This window comes from Musa acuminata, chromosome BXJ3-4 (genome assembly GCF_036884655.1).
Source record: "Musa acuminata AAA Group cultivar baxijiao chromosome BXJ3-4, Cavendish_Baxijiao_AAA, whole genome shotgun sequence".
Classification (NCBI taxonomy): domain Eukaryota; kingdom Viridiplantae; phylum Streptophyta; class Magnoliopsida; order Zingiberales; family Musaceae; genus Musa; species Musa acuminata.
In genome coordinates, this window is record NC_088352.1 from 4490946 (window position 1) to 4496945 (window position 6000).

Genomic DNA, 6000 nt, shown 5'->3' on the forward strand with positions numbered 1-6000 from the left:
GAGCTCTGGAGCAGTCCAACTCTCTAGTTGCTTCGATCATACCTCTGCATGATCAAGTCCCTCCCATAGAACTCACTGGTACTTGCATTCGAACTTTTCCCTTGGTGGAACACAGCCCCCATATGCTGATGACCAAGGTTTTCATCCGATGCAAAATTCGATGCACGTACGGAAGACCCACCTCTGCGGTACCATGGCCTTCACTCCTTGAATCTATAGCCCTTCTTGCCGTCGTGTTGTTCACTGAAGTGGAGCTTCTAGTAGCTCCTGATCATACCTCCATATGATCAAGTCCCTCTCGGGACTCACTGTCGTTTGTATCGCATTGCCACGAACTGTTCCACCACGATCCGCTGCACCATGTCGCCTCCTGGTGACATCTCTGTTGCATTCTGATCTTTGTGGGATGAATTCGAATTGTGAACCCTCCATGTGTGGCCTCTGCCAATACATCGCAGGGTCTCTTCCACCTTCGATTTTGTTCGCTCCTTTGGCAATCGACCTTCATCCACCCACTCTTGGGTCACACCTAGATGAAGCACCGCTCTAGGACAGTCTGTCGCCTAGTAGCTCCCGAAGTCCCCCGACTTCGCTGTAATTTGTGCACCATTGTTTGGATCCTAGGCCTCTGCCCCTACCAGCACAATCTCCGCTGCGCACCGCTTCCTTCATGGCAACTTGAATGACAATACTGTGACATATTCTTCAAGAGTACCCGCCTCTGCGTCCTCTTGCCCCGTGCTAAGGCCTTCTGAACCCAACTTCGCCTCCGTAAATTGAGTCGCCTTAGTTCCTCCATCAAATGCTCCTCCGAGATAAAGTGCATGTGCCCAGAAGCTCCCTTCATCTTTGGCACCATGCAAGATGAGTCCACTCCGTCAAAATGAAGGGCCCATGGAACAGCATGATTATACTCCTGCCTCTACAAGAGTTCATGTCCTTGACCTCTATCTAAGGAAAGCATTGTGCCTCTGCTCCATGTTCTAACTTCTATGATGGCTCCCTTCATGCGGCTTGGGTACTTCGCCAAGTTACACCCAAGTTGCTCCGCTCCTCGTTTTTGCATTGAGTCAATGGTGGCCCTCGCGCCCACCATTCCACGGGTCAGCCCTCCCTTGAGTCCGATCTCCAAATCGACTCCAAGTGTGCCTTCATTTAAGTTGCTTTGGGTCGCTCCCCCACTTGATCTCGCAATGCATCCACTAATGCATTCTCTCAAGCGAGATCATGTGACGACTCCTCGCTGCTTGCTCAGTCCATCGAGCTTCATGGAGTTGTTGTTTGTTGAGGTACTCCTCCTCAACATGTGCAGTCCATCGCACATGATTCTCCCTCTAGAGAGCCGAGACTTATCCCTCTTGGATAACTGTCCCATTAGAGCAACGTCTCTCTTCGTTTCGGAGACCACCATCCCCTTGGACTACTCCGATCTGCTGAACAAACTGTGCATTGTTCTGCCTCCTGCAAGCGCACTTGCTAGATTGCGACTCCACGTCAATACAGCCCCCGCTGCACCACTCAAGGCCTAGCAACATGCTGAACTCGTTGCACACTTTAGCCTCTTACAGACGTATCCTTCACATGACGAAGAGAAAGTTTCAATGCTCCTTGGCGCCGAGTTTCGGTCACCTTGGGATGGCCACGAACAGTCCGTCGTCCGCATACAAGCCCATGTATGAGTACCAAATTCTTCGAGTTAGCAATTCCCCTCACCTCTGTGAGCTTTGCAAAAACTCTTTCGGTCGCTGAGCAACTCATCCCACCTTGCCTGGTCTCATCCTTTGCCAAGCGCCTCGCTTGCCTTGAGCACCATCAAGTATAGTTGTTAACGTTGAGCCGTAGCTCAAACTCAGCCATCCCAACATTTGTGCGCTTCGCATTCTTCCAAGCTTATCTGTTCTCGTGGTGCCTCTTGCGCGAAGGGTTGGCCATTCCTCTAAATGCCAATCTCAGATGCCCGCTCATCGGAGCGACTCCTTTCCCTACATCTCCATGCCCGTTTTCCCCCAAACGATCACGCATGTGCTGATTGCCCTCTACGCAGCCCCGCTAGGTCCCCCACATTTGCATGCTAAGTGTTTCTATGAGTGCTTGTCCCGCTCTGATACCATATTATCACGGACTTAACTGGTTTTGCCTAAGTCGTGCGACACCCTTGCGTGTCCGTCCGCAAAGGTCAGCCTCCCCGAAGCCTCCCATTGTCCCTTGGGACCAACAAAAGAGAGAACGGGTTAGAGAGAATGCCTCAATCGGGATACACAAGCAATCATCTCTGAAAAACACTTCATAGACAATGCAAATTACAAACATACTTTACAAGCTCTGAACAGTTGCACAACAAAGGGTAAAATGGTTCATTATAGACCAAAAATCTCTCGCACGTGTCCGCATGACACAACCTTTATTTACAAGCCTAAAGAGGCCACCAACCCAACTAAAATGAGACTATTAAGCCTTTGGCCGCCCCTCTACATGCTGTACAAGACATGAACATACCAAGAGACACGGACATACATAAGCATTACATCACACATCCTGTTTCGAAATTTGTCCGTGACAATATGGTGCTACTATTTATAGGTCAAAAGTATGAACGTGATCATGCCACGTGGGATCAGATATACTATTGAGGATCCAACGGTGAATAACTCGCCCGGATCAAAATTGACTATTTAATAATATATAAATCATGTTAAATCTATGCTAGCTTTTATTTCATTTTTTTCTGTAATTAACCATATGAATCTGTTGGGTAGTTAATAAATAATATATATATATATATATAAAATAATTTATGTTGTGAGATAGATATACAGAGTTAAAAAAGAAAATTTTATTCATAAAATATCATGGGAATAAATTGAGAGAAAATTATTTAATATAATATGTGTATATGCTCAAGAAACTTTTGAATGTGAAATTCAAAAAGATAAAATAATTAATATTAACGGTACAAAATGATAATATTAAAAATATTTTAATAAGAACTATATATAAAGATTTAAGTATTCTAAACTTAATTAAATATATGACTTTTTCTATATCTTAATAACAGTGAAAAAATTTATGTAATCAATCCTAAATAATTATAACCTATGATTTTATTATTATTATAATCAACTTACTCTAGATTTTATCGATTTAGTTCAGAAATGCTATAAGTGATGACACGAGTCACGATGTCAATCAGGATGGCAAAGATGAAAAAACAAGGACATTATCATATTTCAAATTTTTTGATATATTATAATCTAATATAATATTTCTTAAAATAAATATATAAAAACAATCTATTTCTTTGTAATGTCAAAAGAAAACATAATACCCATATGTTGAAAGGTATATTCTTTCTAACACTATCATATCCCATCAAATACTCTAATTATGTATCACATTATCATCAATTTTTTTTTGTTAAATTTGGGAGAATTTGGTGACATGAATTTTTAATTAAATTTGGTAGACTACCATCTCCTAACCATAATAATTATAATTATATATATATATATATATATATATATATATATATAATAGAAAATTTGATTAGTATGATCCATGATTTAATCTTCTATACATCAAAAGGTAATACAAATTTTGGGAAGAACTAAGGTTATATGGTAGAATAAACCTTTTTTCGTTTCATTTTCATTCATTCAAAAAAATTATTTATGAGTCTTAATATTTTTATCAATTTCACTATCAATATGTATATCCATATATCTATTAATATATGTATTTAAAAAGTCTCCAGTATCACTATTGTTCTCAATATCGTATTATTTCTAAAACAAAAATGAAGAATTCTATAATCAAAATATTTTCTATCCATATTTTATGGGTATAAATAAAATATTTTTATTTTAGATAATTATCAATAGTCATATTTAGTAATACATAAAATGATTAGGGTTTCAGTCCATTGAAATTATATGAAATTTCTTGATTAATTATAATTTTGGTCCATAAATACATGAGTTTTTACTATCCCCATAATTTATATATTCATGCGATAAAAAATTATCTATGTAGTGTTTTTAAAATATTTCATTTTGACTCATCAATAAATTCACTATATAAAAGTTTTCTTTGATGGATTAATTGATCTTTTTCTTTTTATGCGAAGAAATTTTCATTGATTATTTATTTTGAATAGTACAATGTTGATTGACTTTATTTCATCTTTGTTTTTATACTAATCGAGACCAACTAAGATAAATTATATTAACAATGATCCTTTAGCAAGTTTTTTTCTTTTTTTTCAGTTTAGACTTATTAATTTTCTTATGCCTTGATTTGGAATCAAATATTACTCGTATCATTATATATATACTCACATTCGATTTAAGTAGATTAGATAGATACTAAATTAGTCATGAGATTTCTTGTTTATTAATGTATAATTGATTTAATCTCGACATTAATTTAAGATCAAATAAGATCTAGATAAAGATGAAAAAGAGTAGTTAATCAATTCTTTCATATTTAGATAAAAGCTTCACGCTCATTTAGTATTTCTTGAAGTGTAAGGTTCATAAAATAGTGGGACTTCGTGTATCAAATATACATACAAAGTCTCGAAAAAAAGCTTTAAAATGATTGAAAAATATAAGCTCTTATTTGGGATGATCGAAATAAAATTCAAAGGAATGCCCCCATGCTATTTTATGAGTTACAAGTTATCTTTGACTCATAGTTGTTGTGGATACCCTCAGCAAACGATTTAGAGCACCGTATGAAGTTATTGGATCATCATACAATAGATTGACTCTATTCGGTTTCCTTTTATCTATTGAGAAGTAAACCTTACTCATCTTTGAAGTTTGAGAAAATCTTGATACCTTCTTCAAATTTTTTGACCCAACTATGAAAGTTGATTGAAGCTAATGCGTCAAAGAGGGAATACCAACAATTTAACGTACTTCCTATTCTATGATGTTTTGTTCAAGGATTATATTTTTTATTATTATCATTGTATCTATCATGAAACTAGCGATTAGTCTTGGATGAGCTATGTATTAAATGCTACTCCCTCATTTGGGATAGTAAGGTGTGACATTTACACATTCTAATCGTTATTATTTTAATACACTTATATTACTTTCATATATATATATATATATTAGCTATGTATTAGATGATAACGACCCTATACTTAAGGGGGTATGGAATGATTAGAATGTGTATATATATATTAGCTATATATATATATATATATATATATATTAGCTATGTATTAGATGATAACGATCCTATACTTAAGGGGTATGGAATGGTATCATTTATACTAAAAATTATTATAAATCTTATCTTACATGATAAGTATTTTGTTTGTTCATTCTAAGATCAACGTTCACAAGGGTTTATCACGGTTCGATTCTAATCGTAACCAAACTAGGTTAAAATTGAAATAAAACTAGTTCGATAGTTCACCGGTTCTAAATCGAATCGAAATCACGATTCGATTCTGATTCCTAAGTTTGAAAATTTGAAATCATTAGTTTCGAAAACTAATAGTTCAAGAACCAAAATTGATGGTTCTATAATCTTAAATTATATTTTATAATTCAAAAAAAAAATATATATATATATATATATATATATATTTTAAAATATTTTAAGAATTTTAACTAAAAATAATAAAAATTTGATGGTTCCAATCGAAATCCACTTACTACTTGGTCGATTCTGATTCTTGATCTTATGGAATCAAAACCATCGATTTCAGAATTACGATCAGGGCAACATGAGAGAGGAGGAGAGATGATGAGAAGTAGCAGAAGAAGATGGGAGATGGACTTCATTAATGCTGCCATCTTCCATTGGCAGCAATGATATAAATAGATTTGAATGTATATAAATAAAAAATATTGAATCGGATGTCTCAATGGAAAACAAAAAATAAAAATAAATTTTATATACATATTTAGTTAAATAAGAGTCATTTGAATCAACTTGATATATTTCTATAATAATAAGTCATAAAGTTTTACCTATTTTGGA